Source organism: Zalophus californianus, chromosome X (genome assembly GCF_009762305.2).
Source record: "Zalophus californianus isolate mZalCal1 chromosome X, mZalCal1.pri.v2, whole genome shotgun sequence".
Lineage (NCBI taxonomy): Eukaryota > Metazoa > Chordata > Mammalia > Carnivora > Otariidae > Zalophus > Zalophus californianus.
The window spans coordinates 44,798,492-44,815,263 of NC_045612.1; the positions used below are offsets into that span (position 1 = coordinate 44,798,492).

Sequence of the window (16,772 nt, forward strand, 5' to 3'; positions counted from 1 at the left end):
ATGAACTGCAGCGTGGACGCGGTGGAGCAGGAAATTGGTAGTGAGGGGCTGTGACCTAAACGCACTACAGAGAGCTTTCTGGAAGTCAGCAGAGAAAGGGGGGAATTCCTTGGGCACAACTATATTGATGGTCTTTCTCTGCATATTTTGTATAAATGAAGGCAAACAGTATGTTGTCTTTTGCATATTTGGCCTCTTTCACTTGGTAATGTTTTCAAGGTTCATCGGTGTTTTACCATATACCAGTGCTTCATCCCTTTTTATTGCTAAATAATATACCACTTTTTAAATTCATACATTAATTGGTTGACATTAAACTTGTTTCCACTTTGGGCTATTGTGAATAATGATGCTGCATATATTCATGTCCAAGTTTTTATGTGGACATAAGTTGTCATTTCTCCTGCCTATGAACCTAGGAGTTGAATTACGGGGTCCTATGGTAACTCTTTGTTGAAGTACTATTCATGTTTTCTGCCCATTTCTTGACTGGATTATTTGTTTTTTGGGTGTTGAGTTTGATAAGTTCTTTATAGATTTTGGATACTATCCTTTTGTCAGATATCTGATTTGCAAATATCTTTTCCCATTCCGTAGGCTGCCTTTTAGTTTTGTTGGTTGTTTCCTTCACTATGCAGAAGCTTTTTATCTTGACGAAGTCCCAATAGTTCATTTCTCTTTTGTTTCCCTTGCCTCCCGAGACGTGTCTAGCAAGAAGTTGCTGTGGCCGAGGTCAAAGAGGTTGCCGCCTATGTTCTCCTCTAGGATGTTGGTGGTTTCCTGTCTCACATTTAGGTCTTTCATCCATTTTGAATTTATTTTTGTGTATGCTATAAGGAAGTGGTCCAATTTCATTCTTCTGCATGTGGCTATCCAGTTTTCCCAACACCATTTGTTGAAGAGACTGTCTTTTTTCCATTGGATATTCTTTTCTGCTTTGTCGAAGATTAGTTGAACATAGAGTTGTGGGTCCATTTCTGGGTTTTCTACTCTGTTGCATTGATCTATGTATCTGTTTTAGTGCCAATACCATACTGTCTGGATGGCTACAGGTTTGTAATAGAGCTTGAAGACCAGAATTGTGATTGCTCCAGCTTTGCTTTTCTTTTTCAAGACTGCTTTGGCTACTGGGGGTCTTTTCTGGTTCCATACAAATTTTAGGATTGTTTGTTCTAGTTCTGTGAAAAATGCTGTTGGTATTTTGTTAGGGTGTGCATTAAATGTATAGATTGCTTTGGGTAGTATAGACATTTTAACAATATTTTTCTTCTACTCCATGAACATGAAATATTTTTCCATTTCTTTGTGTCATCCTCAATTTCTTTCATCAGCATTTCATACTTTTCGGAATACAGATCTTTTACATCTTTGGTTAGGTTTATTCCTGGCTATCTTATGGTTTTGGTGCAAATATAAATGGGATTGATTCCTTGATTTCTCTTTCTGCTGCTTCATTATTGGCGTGTAGATATACAACAAATTCTGTATGTTGATTTTGTGTCCTGCCCTTTACTCAATTTGTGTGTGAGATCAGGCAAATTTAATTTAAGGGGCACCTGCACCCCAATGTTCATAGCAGCAATGTCCACAATAGCCAAGCTGTGGAAGGAGCCAAGATGTCCATCAACAGATGAATGGATAAAGAAGATGTGGTTTATATATACAATGGAATATTACTCAGCCATCAGAAAGGATGAATACTTACCATTTACATCGAAGTGGATAGAACTGGAGGGTATTATGCTGAGCGAAATAAGTCTATCAGAGAAAGATAATTGTTATATGGTTTCACTCATATGTGGAATATATGAAATAGTGCAGGGGATCATAGGGGAAGGGAGGGAACACTGAATGGGAAGTCACCAGAGAGGGAGAAGAACCATGAGAGACTCTTAACTATAGGAAACAAACTGAGGGTTGCTGGAGGAGAAGTGGGTGGGGGGATGGGGTAACAGGGTGATGGGCATTAAGGAGGGCATGTGATGTGATGAGCCCTGGGTGTTATAGGCCACTGATGAATTATTGAACACTACATCAGAAACTAATGATGTACTATATGTTGGCTAATTGAATTTAATAAAAGCATAAAAATAAATAAATTTTTTTAATTAAAAAAAATAATGTCTTTTTTTAGAGAGGGAGAAGTGGGGGAGGGGCAGAGGGAGAGAGAAAATCTTAAGCAGGCTCCACATCCAGTGCAGAGCCCAACATGGGGCTCAGTCTCACAACCCTGAGATCATGATCTGAGCTGAAATCAAGAGTCAGATACTTTACCGTCTGAGCCACCCAGGCACCTCTAAAACAATGTCTTTTGATTGAGAAAAATAAACTGTAGAAAATGAAAAAGATGCCTCTATAGATGTCTGTGACCCTGCAGTGGGTCATCTGTAAAATGGGCAGATGGAAACTTACCTCACAGAGCTATTATGAGGAGAAATGAACAAACCAATAAAACATATCCTACATGTAATACTGTAAAACACATTTTTTCAGAAATTTTACTACACATATGCAACCATATTTAAGAAGAGATGGGATGGTGACACCTTTGATCTGTGCCAGAGAGGGCATGGCATCTGAGGGAAGGGAGCACCCACTGGTGACCAGTTCTGGGTCCTGCGCCAGGGCCAAGAAAGTGGTGGCGTGCTGGTGCCAAGGGCCGGGGCAGGCAGCCCTGTTCACTGCCTCTGCTAGCCTTGGCAGTGATGGTTGTGGGGAGAGGAGACACAGCCCTGTGGCGGGATGCTTGGCTGGGCCCATGCCTGCACTCAACCAGTGAGAGGCTCTCTTTGCTACAAGAGCTGGTGCTCTGGCTGGGTTTTTGATTTTCAAGGTCATCGTGCAGCTGCACTGCGTGTCGATGGCCTGGTCCCCAACTTCTAGTGGAACATGTTAGCGCTGTTTTTTGCTGCTCATGATCTCAGCATGTACTTCACCACCATCATATTCATGCACCTCTTCCGGGACAGAGAGAAGTGGCTGGCCACGCTTTGCCTCTTCTGGGTCTTCATGGTTCTTAGACTCAAATTTGTCTTGGAAATGTTATTATGCCAGAAGCTGGTGGAGCAGACTCTGGAGCTCTGGTTTCGCCTCTGCGCTCTTCATTCTCCTGCAGCTGCTCATGATTTGCACCTGCAGGGTCAACTAGCTTCTCAAAAAGCCTGGAGAGGGAGCTCTGGATAGCTAGAATGCTGGATCCCAGGTTGAGGTCCCATTTCAACCACACCAAGGAAGTCCGGGTCTGAAAACAATCTCAGCTCGTGCCCTGACGAGTGCCCAGTTTTCTCTATACCAATCATGTCTGAAGTTGTTCTCTCAGCAGGGCTAAAAGAAGCAGGTTTGATCCTTATCATGTATTTTCTGTTATTTCATGCTTTGAACTGCTAACCCTGGATTGCAATCCTGAGAAGGCCAGGCAGTCCTAAATTATTCTGACAGTTGGAAACTGCATATAAGCAAAATGTCCTGAGGGCTCTGAATATTTTCCTGGATCCTGGGAAATTATTCCTTGTGGAAAGGCTGCAAAGCTGGACTCGGGGATTTCCTTTGGCCAACAACACTGACCTAAGAGCTTACTGCCTTATCTAGCCAGACAAGACTTACTTAGATGCTTGAGCTCTAAAAGGTACAAACCAGGTTTTGTGTCTCTTTCCCTATGTCACTGGGGAGGAGGCCCTTTATTCTTTCCAGTCCAGGCAGACAAGAATGTGTTAAATAAGCATGATTGGGACCTTCTCTGGAGATCTGGAGATCTGTGGCCTGAGAGAAGAACTTCACTTATAAGGTGCTGCTTGGCTTCCAATCCAAGCAGATTGCATTGTCACAACTTTTTCACCATCTGGTGGCTAGCACTGTTAGCACACCCGAGTCAGGTTTGGGCCTGCCTAAGGCACCAGAGAGAACAGATGCTCCGATGCTCATAATCATTGAGACCTATGAATGGGAAGTTTGGAGATGGTCTTTTTCTTTTAATGTTATTGTGTTATGTTAATCACCATACATTACATCATTAGTTTTTGATGTAGTGTTCCATGATTCATTGTTTGTGTATAACACCCAGTGCTCCATTCAGTACACGCCCTCTTTAATACCCATCACCAGGCTAACCCATCCCCCCGGCCCCCTCCCCTCTAGAACCCTCAGTTTGTTTCTCAGAGTCCATCGTCTCTCATGGTTCGTCTCCCCCTCCGATTTCCCCCCCTTCATTTTTCCCTTCCTGCTTTCTTCTTCTTCTTCTTCTTCTTCTTCTTCTTCTTCTTCTTCTTCTTCTTTTAACATATAATGTATTATTTGTTTCAGAGGTACAGGTCTGTGATTCAACAGTCTTACACAATTCACAGCGCTCACCCACCGCACATACCCTCCCCAGTGTCTATCACCCAGCCACCCCATCCCTCCCCCCCCACTCCAGCAACCCTCAGTTTGTTTCCTGAGATTAAGAATTCCTCATATCAGTGAGATCATATGATACATGTCTTTCTCTGATTGACTTATTTCGCTCAGCATAATACCCTCCAGTTCCATCCATGTCATTGCAAATGGCAAGATTTCGTTCCTTTTGATGGCTGCATAATATTCCATTGTATATATATACCACATCTTCTTTATCCATTCCTCTGTTGATGGACATCTTGGCTCTTTCCATAGTTTGGCTATTGTGGACATTGCTGCTATAAACATCAGGGTGCATGTACCCCTTCGGATCCTTACATTTGTATCCTTGGGGTAAATACCCAGTACTGCAGTTGCTGGGCTGTATGGTACCTCTATTTTCAACTTTTTGAGGAACCTCCATACTGTTTTCCAGAGTGGCTGCACCAGATTGCATTCCCACCAACAGTGTAGGAGGGTTCCCCTTTCTCCGCATCCCCGCCAACATCTGTCGTCTCCTGACTTGTTAATTTTAGCCATTCTGACTGGTGTGAGGTGGTATCTCATTGAGGTTTTGATTTGGATTCCCTGATGCCGAGTGATGTTGAGCACTTTTTCATGTGTCTGTTGGCCATTTGGATGTCTTCTTTGGAAAAATGTCTGTTCATGTCTTCTGCCCATTTCTTGATTGGATCATTTGTTCTTTGGGTGTTGAGTTTGGTAAGTTCTTTATAGATTTTGGATACTAGCCCCTTATCTGATATGTCATTTGCAAATATCTTCTCCATTCTGTCGGTTGTCTTTTGGTTTTGTGGACTGTTTCTTTTGCTGTGCAAAAGCTTTTTATCTTGATGAAGTCCCAATAGTTCATCTTTGCCCTTGCTTCCCTTGCCTTTGGCGGTGTTTCTAGGAAGAAGTTGCTGCGGCTGAGGTTGAAGAGGTTGCTGCCTGTGTTCTCCTTTAGGATTTTGATGGACTCCTGTCTCACATTGAGGTCTTTCAGCCATTTTGGTCTATTTTTGTGTGTGGTGTAAGGAAATGGTCCAGTTTCATTCTTCTGCATGTGGCTGTCCAATTTTCCCAACACCATTTGTTGAAGAGACTGTCTTTTTTCCATTGGACATTCTTTCCTGCTTTGTCGAAGATTAGTTGACCATAGAGTTGAGGGTCCATTTCTGGGCTCTCGATTCTGTTCCATTGATCTATGTGTCTGTTTTTGTGCCAGTACCATACTGTCTTGATGATGACAGCTTGAAGTCTGGAATTGTGATGCCACCAGCTTTGCTTTTCTTTTTCAACATTCCTCTGGCTATTCAGGGTCTTTTTTGGTTCCATACAAATTTTAGGATTATTTGTTCCATTTCTTTGAAAAAAGTGGATGGTATTTTGATAGGAATTGCATTGAATGTGTAGATTGCTCTAGGTAGCATTGACATCTTCACAATGTTTGTTCTTCCAATCCGTGAGCATGGAACGTTTTGCCATTTCTTTGTGTCTTCCTCCATTTCTTTCATGAGTATTTTATAGTTTTCTGAGTACAGATTCTTTGCCTCTTTGGTTAGATTTATTCCTAGGTATCTTATGGTTTTGGGTGCAATTGTCAATGGGATCGACTCCTTAATTTCTCTTTCTTCTGTCTTGTTGTTGGTGTATAGGAATGCCACTGATTTCTGTGCATTGATTTTATATCCTGCCAATTTACTGAATTCCTGTATGAGTTCTAGCAGTTTTGGAGTGGAGTCTTTTGGGTTTTCCACGTAAAGTATCATATCATCTGCAAACAGTGAGAGTTTGACTTCTTCTTTGCCAATTCGGATGACTTTTATTTCTTTTTGTTGTCTGATTGCTGTGGCTAGGACTTCTAATACTATGTTGAACAGCAGTGGGGATAGTGGACATCCCTGCCACGTTCCTGACCTTAGGGGGAAAGCTCTCAGTTTTTCCCCATTGAGAATGATATTCGCTGTGGGATTTTCATAGATGGCTTTTATGATATTGAGGTATGTAACCTCTATCCCTATACTCTGAAGAGTTTTGATCAAGAAAGGATGCTGTATTTTGTCAAATGCTTGTTCTGCATCTATTGAGAGGATCATGTGGTTCTTGTTCTTTCTTTTATTAGTGTATTGTATCACAATTGATTGATTTGCGGATGTTGAACCAACCTTGCAGCCCAGGGATAAATCCCACTTGGTCGTGGTGAATAATCCTTTTAAAGTACTGTTGGATCCTATTGGCCAGTATTTTGGTGAGAATTTTTGCATCCATGTTCATCAGGGATATTGGTTTGTACTTCTCCTTTTTGATGGGGTCTTTGGTTTTGGGATCATGGTAATGGTGGCCTCATAAAACGAGTTTGGAAGTTTTCCTTCCATTTCTATTTTTTGGAACAGTTTCAGAAGAATAGGTATTAACTCTTCTTTAAATGTTTGGTAGAATTCCCCTGGGAAGCCATCTGGCCCTGGGCTTTTGTTTGTTGGGAGATTTTTGATGACTGCTTCAATTTCCTTAATGGTTATAGGTCTGTTCAGGTTTTCTATGTCTTCCTGGTTCAGTTTTGGTAGTTTATACGTCTCTAGGAATGCACCCATTTCTTCCAGATTATCTAATTTGCTGGCATAGAGTTGCTCATAATATGTTCTTGTAATTGTTTGTATGTCTTTGGTGTTGGTTGTGATCTCTCCTCTTTCATTCATGATTTTGTTGATTTGGGTCATTTCTCTTTTCTTTTTGATCAGTCTGGCCAGGGGTTTATCAATCTTGTTAATTCTTTCAAAGAACCAGCTCCTAGTTTCGTTGATCTGTTCTACTGTTCTTTTGGTTTCTAGTTCATTGATTTCTGCTCTGATCTTTATTATTTCTCTTCTCCTGCGGGGTTTAGGCTTTATTTGCTGGGTTTTTTTTTTTTCCAGCTCCCTTAGGTGTAGGGTTAGGTTGTGTATTTGAGACCTTTCTTGTTTCTTGAGAAAGGCTTGTATTGCTATACACTTTCCTCTTAGGACTGCCTTTGCTGCATCCCAAAGATTTTGAACAGTTGTGTTTTCATTTTCATTTGTTTCCATGAATTTTTTTAATTCTTCTTTAATTTCCTGGTTGACCCATTCATTCTTTAGTAGGATGCTCTTTAGCCTCCATGTATTTGAGTTCTTTCCGACTTTCCTCTTGTGATTGAGTTCTAGTTTCAAAGCATTGTGGTCCAAAAATATGCAGGGAATGATCCCAATCTTTGGTACTGGTTGAGACCTGATTTGTGACCTAGGATGTGATCTATTTTGGAGAATGTTCCATGGGCACTAGAGAAGAATGTGTATTCTGTTGCTTTGGGATGGGATGTCCTGAATATATCCGTGAAGTCCATTTGGTCCAGTGTGTCATTTCAAGTCTTTATTTCCTTGTTGATCTCTTGCTTAGATGATCTGTCCATTTCAGTGAGGGGGGTGTTAAAGTCCCCTACTATTATTGTATTGTTGTCGATGTGTTTCTTTGCTTTTGTTATCAGTTGGCTTATATAATTGGCTGCTCCCATGTTAGGGGCATAGATATTTACAATTGTTAGATCTTCTTGTTGGGTAGACCCTCTAAGTAGGATATAGTGTCCTTCCCCATCTCTTATTATAGTCTTTGGTTTAAAATCTAATTTGTCTGATATAAGGATTGCCACCCCAGCTTTCTTTTGGTGTCCATTAGCATGGTAAATGGTTTTCCACCCCCTCACTTTCAATCTGGGGGTGTCTTTAGGTCTAAAATGCATCTCTTGCAGACAGCATATGGATGGGTCTTATTTTTTTATCCAATCTGATACCCTGTGTCTTTTGATTGGGGTATTTAGCCCATTTACATTCAGGGTAACTATTGAAAGATACGAATTTAGTGCCATTGTACTGCCAGTAAGGTGACTGTTACTGTATATTGTCTGTTCCTTTCTGGTCTATGTTACTTTGAGGCTCTCTCTTTGCTTAGGGGACCCCTTTCAATATTTCTTGTAGGGCTGGTTTCGTGTTTGCAAATTCCTTTAGTTTTTGTTTGTCCTTGGAAGGTTTTTATCTCTCCATTTTCAATGACAGCCTAGCTGGATATAGGATTCTTGGCTGCATATTTTTCTCATTTAGTGCTCTGAATATATCATGCCAGTCCTTTCTGACCTGCAGGTCTCTGTGGATAGGTCTGCTGTCAATCTAATTTTTCTACCATTGTAGGTTACAGATCTCTTGTCCCGAGCCACTTTCAGGATTTTCTCTTTGTCTCTGAGACTTGTAACTTTTACTATTATATGTCGGGGTGTTGACCTATTTTTATCGATTTTGAGGGGGGGTTCTCTGTGCCTCCTGGATTTTGATGCCTCTTTCCTTCCCCAAACTAGGGAAGTTCTCTGCTATAATTTGCTCCAATATATCTTCTGCCACTCTCTCTTTCTTCTTCTTCTGGGATCCCAATTATTCTAATATTGTTTCATTTTATGGTATCACTTATCTCTCGAATTCTACCCTCGTGATCTAGTAGTTGTTTCTCTCTCCAGTAGTTCTCTCTTTTTCTCAGCTTCTTTATTTTCCATCATTTGGTCTTCTATATCACTAATTCTCTCTTCTGCCTCATTTAACCTAGCAGTTAGAGCGTCCAGTTTTGACTGCACCTCATTAATAGCCTTTTTGATTTCGACTTGTTTAGATTTTAGTTCTTTTATTTCTCCAGAAAGGGTTTCTCTAATATCTTCCATGCCTTTTCCAAGCCCAGCTAGTATCTTTATAATCGTCATTCTGAACTCTAGTTCCAACATATTACTAATGTCCGTATTGATTAGGTCCCTGGCAGTCAGTACTGCCTCTTGTTCTTTTTTTTTTTTTTTGAGGGAATTTTTTCTGTCTTGTCATTTTGTCCAGAGGAGAATAGATGAATGAGAGAAGAAAATGCTAACAGGGTAACAACGACCCCAGAAAAATATACACTAAAAAAATCAGAAGAGACCTGAAACTGGGGAAAAAGAAAGGGAAAGAAAGAAAAAAGAAAAAAATAAAAATAAAAAGATTAAAAAAAAGAATATGATCAAAAATGATCAGGTTGGTGAATAGATCAGTGCCACACACTAGATTTTGGGCATATTTTGGTCTGCTAGAAGAAACTGCCTCCGAAAATTTTAAAGAAAGAAAAGCTTATATATGTACAAAAATAAGGGTAAATACAATGAAGGGGTGGAATATGACTGTAAAGATGAAAATTATAAAAGATTTTATAAGAGGAATTGATAAGAAGTTGGTTGAAAAAAGAAAGAAGAGAAATTTTTGTTAAAAAAAAAGGGAGAGAATGTGATCAGGCAGGAAACTAGAACAAAGCCATACACTAGAGATTTAGGGTATATTTTGATCTGTTAGAAGAAACTGTATCCCAAAATTTTAAAGAGAGAACAACTTATATATATATGCCAGAAATAAGGTTAACTACTATGAAGGGATAGAATATGACTCTAAAAATGAAAAATATAAAAGATTTTTTAAAAAGGGATTGATAAGATGTTGGTTGAAAAAGGGAAAAAGAAAAATTCAAAAAAAGAAAAAAGAAAATTAAAAAAATTAACTTTGAAAGTCTAAAGAATCGGGGGGGGGGGGAAGCCATGAATTCTATGTGCAGTATTCCCCTAGCGCTGGAGTTCTGCTGTTCTCATTGATCGGTAATCTTGGTCTTGGCGGCCTGTTCTTGCTGATCTTCTGGGCAGGGGCCTGTTGCCATGGTCCCCAAATGTCTTTGCTGGAGGCGCAATTGCCCCGCCCTTGCCGCGTCCCCACTAAGGAATCTGCTCGGGTTTGCTCTCGGGAGCTTTTGTTCCCTGCAAGCTTTCCGTACAGCTTTGGAGGATGAGTGAAAATGGCGGCCTCCCAATCTCCGCCCCGGAGGAGCTGAGAACTCAGGGCCCCACTCCTCAGTGCGCCCCCAGAGAAAAGCAGTCAATTATTCCCGTCTCCTCGGTCTCCGGCCGCACTCTGTGCTCACCCAGCCTGTGACCGAGCGTCTCTATCTCTGGCACACGACCCCGTGTGGAGTCTCCAAACCCAGCAGATCCCTGAGGTGTGCTCCCGCGCCGCTCCTCCCGGGGGAGGAAGGGGAGTCTCCCCGGATCTGCCGCTTGTTGGGTCCCTGCTGGAGGAGCAGTGGCCCGACTGTGCCGCGGATCACAGTTTATGGCAACCCCGAGCTGAGAGCCCGCGCCTCAGCTCCGTCTCTGCAGCCACTTCCCCGCTCCAATACCTGGGAGCTCTGCTGCACTCAGGCACCCCTGGCCTTTCTGTGACCCCGAGGGTCCTGAGACCGCACTGTCCCGCGACCACCCCCCGCTTAGCCACTGGAGCGACGTCCCTCAGCAGAGTCGACTTCTAAAAGTTCCGATTTTGTGCTCCACGGCTCTATTACTTGCCAGAAGCGGCCAACGGAGGCCCCCTCCCCCGCCGTCTATCCTCCCGAATATCGCCTCGGATTCACTTCTCGCACGTCCTACCTTCCAGAAAGTGGTCGCTTTTCTGTTCAGAGAGTTGTTGCTATTCTTTTCTTCGATCTCCTGTTGAGTTCGTAGGTGTTCAGAATGGTTTGATCCCTATCCAGCTGAATTCCTGGGACCAGACAAAATTTAGGTCTCCTACTCCTCCGCCATCTTGCTCCGCCCCCCAACAAGCATTCCCTGATAAAAAGGAAAGTTACCCATCTGCAACAAGGAACAGCATCTCCCAAAGACAAGATGATAACAACGTGCCTTCAGTTGCAACTGTTCAGATTCCTTTTGCAAAAGGTGACTGAGTATTTACAAGGGCTGCAGTCTCACTGAGGCAGCACACACACACACACGAACACACACACGCACACATGCACCACAGACCTCTGCAGTATCCTCTCGGCTTCCTGGAGATGGTCTTAATCCATGTTTATTTTCCTGAGGTCTATGGTTTAATGCCAGTCAGATGCCAAATTTGAACGTTTGCTGAGATAAAAAAATAAATAAAAAATGTTCTGCTGACCAAAAAAAAAAAAAAGAGAGAGAAGTGAGATAATATCCCATATTTTTGTAAACTGCTTTTAATGATAAATAATATATTTTGAGGGTTAATCCATGCTATACAATATGAATGCACATAATAATAAAATTGACAGTCAGAACTTAAAGGTCCATTCTGATATGATAATGATAACATGATTAATATTTACTGTTGTCTTCCCTTTGCTCAATACTATTATAAATGCTAAACGTATACTTACTCATTATTTTGCACCACAACCTATCGGTAGGAGCTATTGTTGCTAGACTTTCAACATCTGGAAACTGAGGCACGGCGAGGGCAGAGCTAGCAAGTTTCAGGGCTTAGATTTGAGCACAGGCTGTGTGGGTTCTGAGTAAATACATGTAACCAGGATATGCTACTGCTACTCACATCATAAGATACAGACTTACTGTTAATCACAGCAAGGCAATAAATCCAAGAAAGAAAGTAACAAACTGAAGATACTATATTAGTTTCAATGGGCTGCTGTAATAAAGTATACAAACTAGAGACTTAAAACAACAAAAATTGAGTCTCTCACAGTTCTGGACGCTCCAAGTCTGAAATCAAGGTGTTAGTAGGGCCTTGCACATCGAGATGCTGGGAGAATCCTTCCTTCTTTTTTCTCCCTAGCCTTTGGTGGTGACCATAAATTCTTGATGTTCCTTGCTGGCAGCAACATCACTCCTGTCTCTGCCTCTTTCATCACATGTTATCCCCACCCATCCCTGTCTTTAATAGTATTTTCACCTTCTTATAAAGCCATAAATCTTATGGGATTGAGGCCCGCCCTAATAACCTCATCTTAAACCTGATTGCATCTACAAGGACCATATTTCCAAATAAGATTCCATTCATAAGTACCTGGGGTTAGAACCTCAATGTAATTTTGAGGGGACAATACAAACAAATAACAGATACAACGATTTTTCCTATCTAACCAGAAAGAAAATATTACAACAATCCTGAACATGGATTTAAAAAAAAAAAATAACAGGAGGATAGTGCCTACTTCTCCTCTGAATCATCCCACTATGCTCACAGACATGATAAAAGGCAAGATAACAAAGTCCTCCATATGATTGTTATTGCTGAATTGATCAACATGTCATTTTCAGTTGTCACCAGCAAGGTCCCCTGTCCACGGTTCCACCCTTTTAACCCTATGCTACAGCAAGGAATTGGACTACTCACATTAGATGCATCCTGGGTAAGTTCTGCATCCTGGTGCTTCTCCAGTGTCTTTGAAATTTAGAGCATTTACTCTGATTCTGGCTCAAGCTAATACTTCTGGCCAAATCACAAATGACGCAAAAGCACAATACTGGAGCCACCATGGCCATGCACACAGACATCAGTGAAGCTTTCAAGACAGAGTGGGAAGCTTTGGAGTTGACAGATCAACACTGGGCAGTAGATGAAGTCAAAAAGGAGCTCACGGCCAAAGACCTCCATTTTGCTGGCATGTTCAGAAAGGAATTACAGACCTTTATTTTTTAAGATCAATGAGGCATTAGCTATGTCATAAACTCATATTAGTACTTAACTTTGTAACTTCCATGTGAGCTGGAGCCTCTCACAATAAAAAGGAAGATGCATGAGCTGGTGGGTGTGCAGCAAGGATCATTCTTGTCTGAACTGGGATCCTTTTTATGTTTGAAACCAGAGGAAATATGAGGAATGTGTGCTGGGTGACTTACCTGGAAATAGCTATTTTTGAAACATTTCAAATTTACCTTCTGGTGACATTAGTAATGAAAATCAGAGAAAGGAGGAAAACCGAAGCTAATGATAACATACAAAACTTAGCCAAACTTCAATCTGTGGAAAAAGCATTGCCAATTATAACTATGCGCAGTCAGCCTGACTTCTAATTACATAAACTCTTATTTTCTTGGTACCCAAACATCCTGTATATTACCTTTAATATTTTGTTAGTGCTTTATAACTTTCTTTACACAAATAATGCATTTTCATTACCAAAAATGTAGGAACTATGAATGAATAAAGTGAAGCCCCCTGTGTTGTTCATTCTGAGGCTACAAAATGACATTCAGAGCAAATGTGTCAAAATCATATTCAAATAAGCTTTTTTCAGAGTGAATACCCAGAGCCAGAACAGACTTAGCAAACCTTCTATATCTCTTAATACTGTCCAGCAAAAATCAGTGACCTGAGACCCTGCTGGATTCTCAAGTGCCTTTCTGATCATCAGAGACCAGTGAATAATGTGAAGTCTTGATTTGAAGTTCAGAATATATCATATCCATTAACAAATCAGTGGTAATGTACTGTATATGGCTACTCAGTTGAAGAAAAGACCTCATTTCTGAATAAGAGAGAGTTTACATATCTATGTAAGAAGGTAGAGAGGGCACTTTCTGGCAGACATATAGTTTAAAATAGCCCAGGAATAATTCCATCTGGAGTAACTGTCCCAGCAAACAGACAGGGTGCCATTTCTGTACCAAAAAATTAAAAAATTAAAATAGACCGTGTGTGTGTGTGTGTGTGTGTGTGTGTGTGTGTGTGTGTGTGTGTGTGTGTGTGTGTGTGTGTGTGTGTAGTCCCTGGCTGCTATGCCACATCCAATACATGTTCAAAGTTGCAGTTTAAACTCAGGACTAACTGGCATGGGACCTCCAATCTCAGGTTTATATTTCCCAGAAAATATTTTTTTTCATATCCCAGAAAAGTGATGAATACACAGGGATTGTTCCAGTTAAGTAAACATCCAGGAAACTGGCTGATCCCATGAAGTCAAGCTCCCAACTTCCATCCTTCTTTTCCCTTGAGGAGTCCCTTGGTCTGAGATTCTCAAAGCTGCCATCCTGGATCTGACCACCAGGTAGCATCACATTCATCTCCATTTTGTTGTTACTTTTTAATGGAAAGAGTGCATTTTGCAAAGAGTATAAAAATATCATGAAACAGCTTGTTTACTATTTTACTAATTCTGCTTAGAAAATTTATTAGTTTATTAGTGTAGATCCGTTTTCTGTTGACTGTAAATTACATAGTGTTCAATTTCTCTTCCCTCATTATTGTCAGGTGGTGTACAGTGTGGACTATGCAGAGGATCTCTATCAGAGAACAAGACACTAACCCTTCATTACCCCACCCTTACCAGGCTTCCCAGACCTTCTTCCACTCCCTGTCTGTCATTCCTTGTCCATGACAAAGGACACAGCTGCCCAGATTCCGCTCTGTGCCCCACCCTTTCTCAGTCATCTACCCCCGATCTGTCTTGCACCATCCTTGGAATACTTGCCACAAACTGTAAATGTGCACCACGGCCAGCAGGTGTTTTTTCATCCGCAGGCCCCAGTGTATGTATTTTCACAATCTTCTTTTATGCCTACAGATTTTTTTCAGACGTAATTAGAATCATTCTGTATAGGCTGAAAGCCTGCGTTTGGGGAAGATTATTTTTTTCCTCCTTGCAGACAGGATTTAGGAGAGAAGTTCGATAATGGTGGTATTTTGGTGCCATCTTCTGACCAAAGTCTGAACTGCAGCTTAAACATCACAGGAAGACAAGCGGAATGGAGGGGCTAGGACCCAAACTCATCAGACAGAGCTTTCTGGAAGTCAGAATGGAAAGGGGGGGATTTCATGGGTATAGCATATTGATGGCTTCTCTCTGGAAATTTCATAAAAATGGAACCATACAATATGTGGTCTTTTGCATATTCAGTTTCTTTTTCTAGACTTAACATTTTCAGAGTTTATCTATGTTGTACCATGTGTCAGTACTTCATTCCTTTTTATTGACAAATAATACCATATTTTATCTATCCATTCATTAATTGGGGTACATTTGGGTTTTTTTTCCAGTTTTGTCTGTTATAAATAATAATGTTACATACATTTCTGGCCAACTTGTGTGTAAACATATGTTGTCATTTGTCCTGGCTGTGTACCTAGGAGTAGAATTGCTGGGTCATACTGTAACTCTCTGTTGAAGCATTTGAGGAACTGCCAGATTGTTTTCATGACAGTGTTGAGAAGTGCAGGCATAGTCTGTTATTTTTCTTCAGGTTAGACTGTGGTTTATGGGATCTGAGAAAGAAAACCACAGAGTTAAAATGCTCTTCTCATCACATCGTTTTTACTAAAAATTGATATTCATGTAACATCATTGGGTCACTGGAGATGTTGACCCTCACTATAGTGTTAAAGTAGTGTTTGTCTAGATTCTCCCATGCACAGTAACTATATTCCATTCACCTACTCTATTCTTTAAAACTGAGTCATTAAGTCTGCCCTGCCCTCAGGGGTGAGATTCAGAATTAAGGTTCACCTCCTGTGATGAGCACGGGGTGATGTATGGAAGTGTTGAATTACTATATTGTACACCTGAAAGTAATATAAAACTATATGTTAACTAACTGGAATTAAAATGGAAACTTTAAAAAAAGGTTCATCTCCTGGAGGTGGGTATCTACATGTATTTCCTGGAATTACAAAACAATTTATCTCTCAGATGATGGACATTGGGAGGGTATGTACTATGGAGAGCACTGTGAATTGTGTAAGACTGATGAATCACAGACCTGTACCCCTGAAACAAATAATACATTATATGTTAATAAAAAAATTAAACAATTTATCTCTTGTCACCCATTGTTAATTAATTCAAATATTTACTTATATCAGCATGGATTAATGTATACTTATTTTGTAGGCTTTTTATTAGTAGACATATCCCAAAAGAAAATCTAGCATCATGATTTCTACAGTACAGAAAAATAATTTTGACCGAACACTCAAAGGGCAAAAGAGTTCCCTAACTCCACCATTACATATCACCACCATTGTATTGTCTAAAACTGGCATATTAGACAATGATTTTAGATATTATGTTTAACATTAATGGAGTTTGGTAAAACATTATAATTTCACATGGTTTTTTTCAATACTTAGTGTCCTTGACGAAGACATAAAACAGGTCAGACAAAGGTTATTAAAGTGACTATAAAAATTATTGCTAACATGTACAAAACATAGTTGCAAAATCATTTTCAATGAAGCAAAAGTATATGTCATAGGAAATGTGTGCTTCATTTGAAAGCCCATTGTGAAAAGCACAGCCTTCCAGTTATCTGACTCGGACTCCATGGAAGATATTTTACAACTCCAGCTTTTATGTAACTTAACACACTGCAATACAATCCTTGCCTATACTCAAGCAATTGAATTCTACTCTGGGGGGGGGGGAGGAACCTCCATGACTTCCCAGCATATGTTTGATACCTCCTGTATCCACCCATCCATCCATCCATCATCCATCCAGTTAATAGGCACTAAGAACAAACTCTACACCATCCCTTTGGTTAAGTTTTAGGCTTCTCCCAAATAGAAACAAGGAAGTAAAATGTG

General features: G+C 40.6%; 1 pseudogene; it reads left to right on the forward strand.

Annotated features, from left to right (window-relative positions):
- LOC113930145 lies at positions 1 to 12,890 on the forward strand (annotated as a pseudogene).
- Positions 12,891 to 16,772: the final 3,882 nt, after the last annotated feature.